Source organism: Cricetulus griseus, chromosome 6, assembly GCF_003668045.3.
Source record: "Cricetulus griseus strain 17A/GY chromosome 6, alternate assembly CriGri-PICRH-1.0, whole genome shotgun sequence".
NCBI lineage: Eukaryota > Metazoa > Chordata > Mammalia > Rodentia > Cricetidae > Cricetulus > Cricetulus griseus.
The window spans coordinates 110,207,724-110,220,843 of NC_048599.1; positions in this window are offsets into that span (position 1 = coordinate 110,207,724).

Here is a 13,120-nt window from a genome sequence, read left to right on the forward strand (position 1 = left end):
CTATTTTTATGCTGACTGTTGCTCATATCCTTGGTTGTATTTAAAGAGAAAGTGTCCCAAATCTTAAATATTTTGAGATTATTTCCAAACTATTCCCATTAAAAACTTAAAGTACTATAGGGGATTCTTTTGTGCTTGACATCACTAAAAAAGACCTGAAAGAAAGATTCAGTGGATAAAGCATTCACCCTGAAAATATTCAGACTGCAGCTCAGATCCTCCACAACTGAAGTAAAAGTCAGGTAGGCAGGGAAGCTGCCTGTAATCCCAGCATTCAGGAGGCAGACACAGAAGATCCTCAGAGTAAGCTGGCTAGATAGATGACTGCCTGTAATTGGTGAGTTAGATTGACAACTACCGAGAATTGGTGAGCTCTGGGTGCAGTGAGAGACTCTGCCTCAATAGGTAAAATGGAGCAAGATTGAGGAAGACACTTGGTGTCCATCTTACTCCTCCAAACTCAAATGCACACATGTGTGCCTACACACAATGCTTCCCTATGTATGCAAACACTCATACATAAATATACACATGTATCCACACCACATACCCAGGCAAAGTAAAAATGGATCTCAAGTAAGACCTTCAAGTAAAATGGGACCTATCATAAGAAGATAGCTGTTTGAGTAGGGAAGAGATCCAATTAGCACACAGTGTCACCTATCTTCAGACTGTTACTGCCCTCCTTCTAGCACTGTTTTACCTCCAGTATCAGGGCACTTACTGCCTAGGACCCCAAGATTCACCACTCTGGGAATTATTGGTTACTGTGAGGTCAGAGGTGCCTTTACAAACAATGGGAGCCTAAACCTTAATATTTCCCAGCTGTCATTCTCCTGTCACAGCCCTGTTTAAAAGGGTTTGGGGTTCTCCTTTCATTACATATGCATAAGTTCCATTAGTGTTAATCACATGCTCCATTTTAGAGCTGTTTTGGCCCCTCCGGTTAAATGGGCGTTTAAGCAGTTTTTAATGCATTATATGTACTTATTTTTTAAACGAGTATTATATGCCCAATTGACTGGAATGAATACAAAGTCCATCAGGTGAATACAGATTTATAATTGTTTTTTAAAGCATGTATTATTTACTCAACCAACCATGACAACCATTTTGGAGTCATTCCAGCTGAGAGGGAAATACATGTATATGTCAATACCAAATAAACCCCCATGAAACCTTCTAGCAGGCTTCTCTCTGCTAAGCTTCAAGCTTATCTGGTTAATGATTTTCTTTCAACCACTCTCTCTTTTTCACAAACAAATTCTCAAAACCGTGTTGACTATTTTTAGCTTGAATTACCTTTGTCTGTAAACCAGATGAAAGTTACACAATGCCTCCTGTGATGCAATTGTCTTCAACAATATCATCAGGTATATTGTATATGCATAACATTAAGCCTTCTTACTGAAGAACAGGGCCTACTTCTGTCAAGCTTGACATAACCAACCTACATAAATAGTAGATAATAAATAAATGGTTAGGTATTAGAAATTATCTAAAAATTACTAAAAGTAGGAAGACTCAAAAGAAGTTAAACACAGTTTTCTTTTCAGAGCCAAGTTCTGTTTTGTTCATCTTTTCATAGATGTAATTATGTTAGGTTTCTTTTATTCCTTGTTTGGGTTTATAGGGTTATTGTAAATTTATTGTCTGAGCCAGCCTTCTGTATTTATAGTGTCTTTACTTTTTGAATACAGTAACAAATCAACTGTATACCAGTATATGGGAGTTTATTTGATTTTTTTAATTTAAGAGAGATGCATCATGTAATATTTGGCAATGTGTTCATACCTAAACCAAATGAAAGATGGCTGCTCTAGGCTCTATCTTACCTCATAGGTTCTGTGGTAGAGTTGAGTTCAGATTAGCTTTGAGAAGAAAATGTGCTGCTTATTATCACAAAAGTATAGCATATAGAACTTCAGTGTTTAACTGGATGAAATTCAAGAGTGCTCAGAGTTCCAGAGGAGTGCACATTTTTAGCATTTCAAAAGTGAGCATGGAAAAAAACAATAGTATTCTCTCAAGTGGTCAAGGAGACATCAATCCAACGGTGTAAATGTGTGAAGATTCACTGTCAGCAGACACTGGTGCTGTTTTCTACTTTTTCTATTCGGTGTGCTTGCAGCTTGAGGTTCTGGCATGAGAGTCCACCTGTGTGGAAGGACAATGAGATCAGCTATCCTACTTGATGCTGCTATATCCTAGTCTGTGGTTCATTGTTCTTACAGGTCTGTTCTGGTAACACAGTTCAGAAACTAGGCAGTGACAAGTAGAATACGGTGTCTTTGAGAAGTCATAGAACAAGGTGACTTCATAGGACTCCATCGTGAATTTTTTGTGATACTGCGGATTGAACCTAGGGGTTGGCACATGCCAGGCAAGGCCTTTATCTATTCAGGCTGACATTCCTAATACTGGATAAATTGCCACCCTGGCCACTTATTTATACCTGTGTTACCCAACTGCAGATTAATGTTATTGTCTTTCTGATAGCTGAGGCCATTTAACCACCACACATCCTATACATTTCCTTTTCTTTCTTTCAATGTTACTTATTTTTTCTGTCTCCATTTTTTATTTAAATTAGAAACAAGATTGTTTTACATGTCAATCCTAGTTCCCTCTGCCTTATTTAACTTCACATACCTCACAATTCTCCATCCTCATCTCCTTCTTTAAATATTGACTGGAAGTTTGCAGTTTCTTTCTGTCTGAATTTGGTTCTGAGTGGAAAGCTCAAGTCTTTAAAACAGTGACAGCTTAGTCGGAACTATACATATGCATGTATATGCATATATAAAAGAAAACACTCTAATAAAGGTAGTTGGATTTTGGCAGTGGCTTGAATTGGTAAAACTTGGTTTGATATAGACATTTCTACGTATGTGTTAACCTTTAGCTTAGCTGGACTTTTTCATAAATTGATGGAAGAAATTTCCTTGCAGAATCAAAAGTATCCCATTAAAATTATTAGAATTCTTCAGTGCCCTTCTCAGTGAATATATTGATTAAATATATCCATTTTAAAGAATATAAAATATGCAGTTAATAAATTCTATACAATAAAAACATTATGTGTGTGTGCTCTCTCTCTCTCTCTCTCTCTCTCTCTCTCTCTCTCACACACACACACACACACACACACACACACACACACACACACACACACTCACCACAGCAGTAATAGCCTCATTTCAAGTTGGACAGTAGTGTTCATAGCCTTGCAAAATCAGAACAACCAAGAACATAATTTACAAAAAAATAAAATAATGTTTTATGATATTGAAAAAGGACTGTAAAAGTGTTAACATGGCATTATCCTCCTCATTTTCATTTTAAGAACTTTTCAGAGTTAGTCAAAACGCAGATCTGGAGATGGGCGGAGCGTGCCATCAATCTTAACCACACACAGCTGCATACTTTGTTTTTCAACCAGCATGCTTTTTCTACTGTTTTATAAACAACTCGATTCCGTTTCTATGTTTGTGTCCCAGAGTGCAATGTCCTTTGTGAGTGGGCAACATACAAATTCCCACAGAGTAATCACACCGATTATCTGACCTAGCTCATTAATTAACACACTGGAAGAACTCTAAAAAGTTTACCAGGGAGGTGAGTAGTGATGTTACACTGACCGTGACATTTTCTTTTTGGTTGTTGTTTTCCTTGTATTTTAAAATTTGTTTTCTATCCCTCAGTTATTTACCCCCTTGGACAGCAATATTACTGAAATGTTGTACTAGGCAAAAACAACTCCTGCATTCATCAATCTCTGAAAATACACAAGCATTTCACTAATTGGAATAATCGTTAGAATTTACTCTTTCTTTCATTGGGAAGGTGGCAGGCAGATGAAGACACTCCTCCTCCAGATGCCTTCTATGCAGATAGTAATATGAAAATAATTAAGTAAAATGCACTAACACTGGACAATGTGGCGATTGCATTTCGGAAAAATATAGAGAAAATTGTAATCTTTAAATGTTGATTGCTAGTAACAATTGGGACTTCTATTCTCTTTGATGCAGAGAGCAGGGATTTTGTAAGGACTTCATTGCAAAGGACAGGAGCAAACAAATAAGACCTCTCTACCCATCGAATGCTTTGCAGAGAAACAAACAAAAACCAAATAAGTGATCTATGCACATTTCTCCCACATTGCTTTTGGAAGAACATGTGTTTGTGATCCATCTATCATTCTATATTGCTTTTTTATTAAAGGTAAAGGCCCTTTTAAAAACTTATTTCATTCTTACATGTTCCTCAATGCTTAGTTTGTTAAAATATCTCAAACCCTGCCAATTTGATTCAAAGTAAAAGAAACCATCCTGCTATGGTAGAGAGATCCTCAAAAAATGATGTTGTTTCTAGAAGTCAGAATATTCATTCTGGTTTTCAAGCAAGAGAGAGAGGAGATGCATTAAGGAGTCAAAGTATTCTGCCTTCCCCTGGCTCTCAAAACCCTCTGCTGTCCACACTGCAGCCCGCTGGTCTCATGATGGAAAGTTATCCAAAATACACGTGATGGGAGGGCCTTGTGAAATGATACAGAGCTGTCTGCCTTCCCACATGCCACCACATACACACCCTGGTTCTGCACTGTTAAGAAGACCCTGCAAGAGGTCTTTGAGCTTGTTCTTATAGACAGACTCATGGGCTGGCAGGCATTCGTGTCTTCAGGCTGGAAACAGTTCACCTCATCCTGTTTAGCAGAGAAATTAGAAGGACCTTCTCCATTTTACTGGTTGAATAAATTCTCTGTCAAATATTGTGACTGATGCAGGCCAACAAATATGATCCTAAAAAGGTGCTAACCCTGGCTTAACGTGTATATCACGTTTGGCAGGTGCTTCGAGTTTCTTCGAAAGACACAATGAAACCCTGAGAAGAATCTACTGTAATATAGACACAGGCCTCCGCATATGCTCATTGACTGTGACACAGCCTAATCAAAGAATGAACATAATTAAGTGCTGTAGCTCACAGCATCTTTGAAGTCAGAATTCTGCTGATTTTTTTTATTTTACGTGATTGCTTACAAATTAGTTCTCTATTTGCTCCTAAAGAATATACTTAAACACTCAATCAATGAATAACCTACAGCAGTTTGTTGTAGATTCAATAATGGGAATGGTGCATTGTACCAGGATAGTCAGATATACCCATAGGGAGTGTCAGTGGTCAAAATGCTTCCATTGCCAGAAGGTAGTCTGAAAATGGTCTGGAAATTCGATACAGCATTGACCCTACATTGTAGTCAGGATCCACAGTCAGCTTCTCAACTGTATGAGAAGTTTTAAAAAGAATGATTTAAAAATGTTTAAATTTTAAGAATATATTTCCAACTAGCTTTTTCTTTAAAGTAAATTTAATTGCATTACTTCAGATGAGCTACACAGCAAAATATACTTATTTTATTATAGGTGAATTGTATCAAATATTGCTTTATTTTCAAAAATAGCTTTATAAAATATGTAAAAGTAGTAAACCATTTGAAATTAGAGTTAACTAATACTGTTATTTGTATAAATATAGATTGAAGGACATCTATATTACTTTCCTAAATTCTGATTACCATGCAATAAATAGACACATATCAACACATAGCTAGTGATGTAATTTCTATTATGCTTATTTTTTAAAAAAGTTATCAGTGGATTAGGAACAAGATAAGTGGTAAGATTTGTATGTAAACAGGCTATAGCAGTTTACCAAATGTCATGTGTGTCTGCTTTCTATTTTGTTTTGAGAACTGCCAGCTTATTTTTGTTAAAACAAGCATCAATTTCACACTGCATAGTTCTTAGGCCCTTTCATTTATATCGTTATTCCAAATCACTTGGAGATGACAACTTTGTTAGCCTACATTTGGAATAAGACTAAAAATTAGAATTCCCAGCAATAGAAAGCAACCAACGCAAATTGGAATATTCTGAGCTTGGGAAAGTGGACATTTCTTGTGACTTTTAAACTCTCAATCTCATAAAATACAAATACACATTAAAATGGCAACCCTGCAGGTAAACCGTGATACTGACTTTATGCATGTTAGGTTTCTGTCTGGTAAAATGATCTCATTTGAAGAATAAATGCTATCATATTTACCTTAGTAAATGTTATACATATGTGCATAATGGCTGTATAGACATGTATGCACATCTAAAGATGTAATTCAATGTTTCATTTCATGAATGTATTAAGACATAAATTTCCTCTTTTTGAGATGCCAATGCTAAGATATCAGTTTGACATTTATAGTAATTTGGTCTGATAATGTGGAAAAATGATAGAACCATCCTGCAATGATGCTGAGGATAAAAGTCTCTGATATGATTCACACATAGCAGCTTGTAGATTTTTATTTACTTATTTTAATTGATTAATTTTTAGACAAGGTCTAGACACAACTCATATTTCTCAGCCCCAGACATCTGATGATTTTTTAAGTGCAATTTTTGTATGTTAGATTTCAGTAATGCCAGGGAACAGTAATAAAATAAATGGTAAATTTTTCTACATTGGTTGACAGTTTTTATTTTTATGTAGAAGCTACTTCTTAAGGAAGTAGCATTAAGTCTAATGGCTTATCAATTAACATATAAATTTATTAAGACCTATTCATGATATCTACCTAAGAAAAATGGTGTTTATCTATCTGTGGTAGGATATAGTACTGAAACAACATGAGTTAACTAATAAACACAGAAAGGAAGTAACTTCAGTATCCCATTGGAATGTTCCCGTTGTTGGACTTTTTTCTATTTGAAGATAGAATATACTATTCTATTAAATAATAATTTTATATTATATTGTGGATATTAGCTGTGAACACAATAAAGCTTGCATATATAGAAACTCATCTGTGTTGGACATCTGCAAAGTGCCTGGAATTGGGCTAGGCATCTCGTTAGATGTGTGAAAGCTGCTAAGTCTATTCTACATTCTACATTCATCACAAGGATTCTAATGTTTTGTGCCTTTTTATGTACGAAGGCTACATTTTCTAATTTGACCAAACCAGCTGGGAAATTAGAGTGTACCTTAAAAGTAACACAAGGTACAGAACAAAATTTGCATAAGGACCAAACTCAAGAGAGTTTAAGGACTAAAAATACGAGAAAAACTGTACTTGTTGACTAGCACATAATTGTAACCTGGTAGTAATTGTCCTAAAGGTGAATTTTCAGTTAAAATTATACAGGCTCCAAGAGGAGAGGGCATGACTTTGTCTTGTTTAGAGTTGTTTATCCAGCTCCAAGCACACAATAGGTGCCCTGTAAATATGTGATACATTCATGAATAACGAGATGTATTTTTCTTTATTTCCATCTTTACAAAGATGTTAGTCAATTAGGCATTAATTTAAATGCCTTGTCATGTCTGTTTCTCAGCATGTAGTGTCTTGCTCAGGGAAGTCATGCACTGTAGCACTAGCCACAGCCTTATACTTTTCAAAAAGGCTTTGTTTTGAGACAGAGTCTTGCTAAGTTACGTAGGTAGGATTGGAGGCTGCCATTCTGCCTAAGTTTCTTGAAAGGCTGGGGATTACAGGCTTGTACCACTATCTCTGGATATGGTATGTTTTAAATGATCAGAGCATTCAACTTCAAGTAGACAAAGTGGATGAATTCTCTGGCTTCTAATTTTATTTCTAAGACAGAAAGTAAAGATTTAGGTTCCTTAGATTGAAGAGCCCCCATTCTGTATTTTCTCAAATCCACTCAGCCTTGCAGGCTGGTCTTATTCATAGCACAGTACTTCAACCTTAGCAGTGGGACTCATGCAAACTTAAGGTTTTAATTTATAAATGTTCATTTTAAACTAATTCTTTAAATTAATTATAAATTATAAATTAATTGTAAATAGTTCTTTTTTTGGAACAAAGGCTATCACTACTTTTAAATGTAAAATCACCTAGAAATTACTGCTTTCTCTGCTTTCACTGGTTGTAAATATTTGCCAAAAAAATTAAAAGAAGCAAACGAAAATAACCTTTTTTTTCTTCCCAACACACTTTCCCCTGTTTTCTGAAAGCTGAAAGCATTTTGTTTTCTAGAGCTCTATAAAGTTCAACACATAAAAGGTTAGGAGCCTGACTTCTTTCTGTCGTATACATCTTTGAAAAATTGGTTTATGAAGAGTCATACATCATGTAGCCAGACGTATGGGAATAGTTAAAGATTAAGGTAAATAGACAAATTGAACTGCTTTAAATCATTTTCCTTGTTTCAGTGTTATGAAAGAGCTTATGAACAAAGGCTGACGTTAAGCAATCACAATGGGCTCTCCTATATGTTTTAGACACTGGTAAAGACTTTACTGTCATGGAGTGTCGCATCACCAATACTTACATCAATTTGATTGGTGTCCAGATCTCAAAAATGTTACCTGTCAAACCATAACCTTTTCCAAGTCTTTCATTTGTCATTGTTTTGTAGATTATATCATTTATTTTACATTACCTGTATCAGAAAGCATGAATCATGGATTATAAGATTTTTTATTACATATTGGTTTGTTTTTGTTTTTCAAAATAAAATTAATACTGCAAGGCATTTATGTTCAAAAAGGACTAATCAAATATTTTGGAAGCAAGTTGGATTTCATGTAACTTCACCTAAAGAGACCTTTGGTTGCTTTTTGTTTAAAAATGAAAAGATCTTTCAGAACCACCAGGAGGACATTTTTTAATAAATTGAGTAAATATATTGAACTTTTCAGGATATCTGAAGCACTAGTAGCATGTGGAGAGAGGCTGGCTGCTGGACTTGAAGGTAGGTCCCAGGAACACGCACAGTGGCATGGTGACAAATCCTTACTCTTCTGGAAATGGCTCAGGGATCTTTAATGTCCACATAGAAGGGGAAAGATTTGCCATTTTGTGGTCTCATTTGAAAGACCCCTACATGGTAACTGCATGGAACTCACTTCATGTACTCAGAGAGGAGGCGGCTTTGTAGAGCCTGTACCGTCAATCTAAGAAATTCTGTGAATATATGCCTTCATATTCATGCTGCACAAATCCCGTCCTTAAAAATAATAAAAATAACAAAGCCTATGATCATCAGGTTGATGTAGATAAGAATCCATTAACTTTTCATCATTATCACAGCTGGGGTATCAAAGTGCAGATATTCATGGGGCGAGCTCGCTTCCCCCAGCGTCAGTGTGGAGGTAGATGAAGATCTTTTACATACCTCTTTGTTGGTTTGCCTTTTTTAGTGTGTGTGCTTGATTTCAGAGCCACCGATGGTAAAAATGTCATTTAAGATGACTGTAAGTATTTGCTCACAGATGTGTGCCTGACTTCTCAGATACCCAGCTAACAGTGCTGTGTGCATTCTGAGAGAAGGAAAGTGGTAGGAAAAAAAAAAAAAAACAGAAACGTTTAGGAAATATTGATCAAGTATTTTTCAACTTTTTATTCTAACTTTGTGTGAGACAATGCAGAATTGTTTGCCTTGCCTAGAGACCGACTATTTATAGATACATAATCTTTTATTACCTTTTGAATTTTTGCTACAATGACATATAAAAAATAATCTAGTAAACTTTGGGAGACACCTCAGGATGTAGATGTAGGAACGTTATCTCCTCAGGACATTTGGGTGTAAAGCAGAAAATATATTTTGATGAAATTCTAACATTTGGGAGATAACATATCTCTCCTGGATTGGGTGTCTATAGCCATTTTGTCTTTATTATTTCCTTTTTATGTCTCTAAGCACAGGAATTCCAGTCTGATGGTTTTGCTTCACTAGAAGGATGATTCTTCTTCCTTTTTCCCTTTCTTTTTTAGACCGGGTGATTTTAAAAACTTTTGAATTATTAATATATCTTTTGGTTGTGTGAAGTCTTAGTATAATTTGTGGTTTCTGATTCCTGCATGGTACAATTAGTGCACCAAGCCTGAAAGATACCTTTGTCAGTTAAAATGGAATGCACAACTTCCCCGTGCCTTGAGTTTTCCACTGTGATGTTCTGCTTCAAATTTCAACTAAATCCTGTGCATTATGTGTTTTCCTCCTTATTCTTGTTCTTTCTTTTTTTCTTGGGGGTCAAATGCAGTAAGTCAGTTAGGGTCTTTATTTGTGAAATGAAGGGATCCTGTTGAGAAAACAAAAAAATGATTAGACCATCATGCAATATGCTGCTCTTCAGCTGCCTTCACAGTGATTCTTTATTAAGTCGTATCAGATTCATTAAACATTTGGATGTAGGGATAAAAGGTTTCTTTCTCTCACTGTTACTGGAAACAATGTAAATTCCACACTCCTTATACATTACGGCACCAAATGGACAATGACCTTCCTCCTTAATGTGCTGTCATTGGTTAAGATTTTCCTAGGTATTACAGAAATTCAGACAATGAAAATAAATCCTGAAATATCCATAAAATTTGACAATGTACCACTGTGGAAATCCTATAATAAAATTAATGCTCAATTATAACCTTAAAACAATCATAGATCACTGAACAATTCTCCGGTATGGTTGATCACAGGATGATATTAAAACATTTTTAAGTTTAAGAGCGCGTTTAGGTCACTTGTAATGTGAGATATACTTTTTTTCAAGTTCCTTAATGTTGGCTGTAAAGCAAGTGTCAATGGGTTTGAACGTACAAACGACTCATCTGCCTTCCCACGGTGTTGTGAAACTGTGGGCACTAGAGGGCGCTCTTATCACTGATACTAGCAACGAGGCAGCTAAACTTGTTCTAAATCAGTACTATCGAGATTCAAAAAGGCTTCGAATGAAACGCTATATTGTTATTAGTTTGTGACATTAGTCTCTTTGATTGTCATTAGCACAACTTCCAAAACAAGTCATCAAAAACAGTAATTCAAGCTAAGGCACCACCACAGCTTGACAGTTTGTTGGTATAATCAAGTTTCTTCCCCTTCCTCTACCTTTTAGTACCTGCTCCCTCTGCATGTGCAGCTTGATGGTGCCTTTTGTAAGTAATAAGGAAAATGGGTGCATCCGGCGATTAATTTGCTTGTTTGAACTTAAGCCCACATTTACAAAAGACGGTGTCTAAATGTGCAGACAGGCTGCAGTTTGTGGGTTTGTGAGAGACCAGGGAGCGTTCAAAGATGCTTGCAAAGGATTCTTATATTGAAAAATGTTGTCTTATATGAAAATTGAAGGAACCGGTCCCCTCCTCCAGCCCCCATAGTTATTTATAAAGGCGTCATTGGTAGTTGCCTTTCGCAGACCTTCCCCGCAGGCATGATCAGACTCAAGCAGGCAGCTATTTCTCCTTAATTTTCCACAGCAAGCCAGTAATGCTTATGATTATTGTGCAGTCAGGAAAAGTTTAGTTTCATCAAGTGACATGTAGTGATACAATTAGTTACTTAAGCGCTTCTCATAAAACCTTCCACCATGGAACCTGGTTTGTCAGCTGCAGCGAAATATTAGCATCTCATATTAAACACCAGAACGAAGCTGCCTCTTGGAAAGCACACACAGCTGACAGCCCTCAACACGAGCTGAGCGATCAGTCTCAATTGTAATCGATTGTGTAAGTACTGAACGCAAACCCCCAGGCAATTGAAGAAAATAGGATGATGAAGGACTGCAAACTAATATGTTACACATCTTCATTGATTAGACATTGATTAACCATTATTTTCCTGAATGACAAACAGCCAGTGGTAAAGTAACTGAGGCCTGTGATTTATTTACATCTCAGACACAGATGAGTTCTTTATTCGGCTGATTGTGAGCTAATGCTAAAGCAGGAGGCAGCGACAGTTTGACAAACCAGGCTGCTGTCTTCTCTCTCTCTCTCTCTCTCTCTCTCTCTCTCTCTCTCTCTCTCTCTCTCTCTCTCTCTCTCTCTCCTGTCCTCCCAGGCAGTCTTCTAGGTTTCCGGCTTATTCCTACTAGGAATGAATTTAACTACATTTCAAAATTTCAGCCCAAATTTCAAAACACAGAACATGTTCATGTGTGGGATAACTACATCTAAAGGGAAGATCATTTTATAGACTTGGTATTTACAAGCATATTGATCAGTGTTTATTGAACTTTTAATTTAATTCTCTCTTCTCTTCAGTGCCTTATTGGCAATTACATACAATTTTAGAGTAAGGTGAATTAGAGTCTGTGTCTATGGCTTATTTTTCTTCTATGAATCCTATTGCTTTAGAACTATGTGGGTGTGTTGACATGTGACTTCTAGAGGCAACAATTTTATAGTTTGAATAATTTGGGCTCATGTAAAACAGAGATATTATGGACAATCCTGAATTTATGTAAGAAAATCTTGCAGCAGTATAGTGAAATTATTTAAATTTATTTCAGTAACTCCCACGGGAAGACTTGATCTTGACTTTTAGGAAAATGAAAAAAGTAAACAGGACATGCATTAGATGGTTGAGAAGTAATGCCAAATTATAATGAGACTAGTATTCTGTTTCTTTCTAGCAATTTCTGTGCATTTTGAGGATTTGTGGGAAATATTATTTATAAGAAGATAATTAAGATGCACTGATATTCTGCAACATAACGGCCATGATAAAGGCTTTCAATGCTCAAGAAAGCATAATTTGCTTCTACATTGGATTTGATTGTAAATTAGCATTAATTAATGTTTACTTAAGTGTTACAGATGTGTGATATAGCTAGTTCATTACCAAAGGAGTCACTATGGAAGAGTTGTTCTGCGAAGGTATGTGAACTAATATTACTAACTATAATGCCAGTTTAAAAGAATGAGTGAAGTTCCTAACTGTTTCCAGGTTTATGAGTCATCTTTAACATTTATGTGATTTAGGAAAAAAAATAAATTAACAAGCCAGATCACTTAAATTAATACAGAGAGACAGTCAACACTACCTCTATACTCCTATTAATGAGTTATTAGAAGAATAATTGTGAAATTTCATTGTCTTTTGCCTTTTAATGTAATTCTAATACTAGGATAAAAAATCTGGTCTGTTCTATATGGACATGGACAAGTTTTTAATACATACATATCTATGATTTTCTTCAAATACTGTCCATTTGTTTCATTGAGGTGTGTGGGCCTTTGCATATTTAGGCAAGCCTCTCTGTTAAATATCTGACTTTAATAATGGGACGAATAGGAAATGGGTGCATT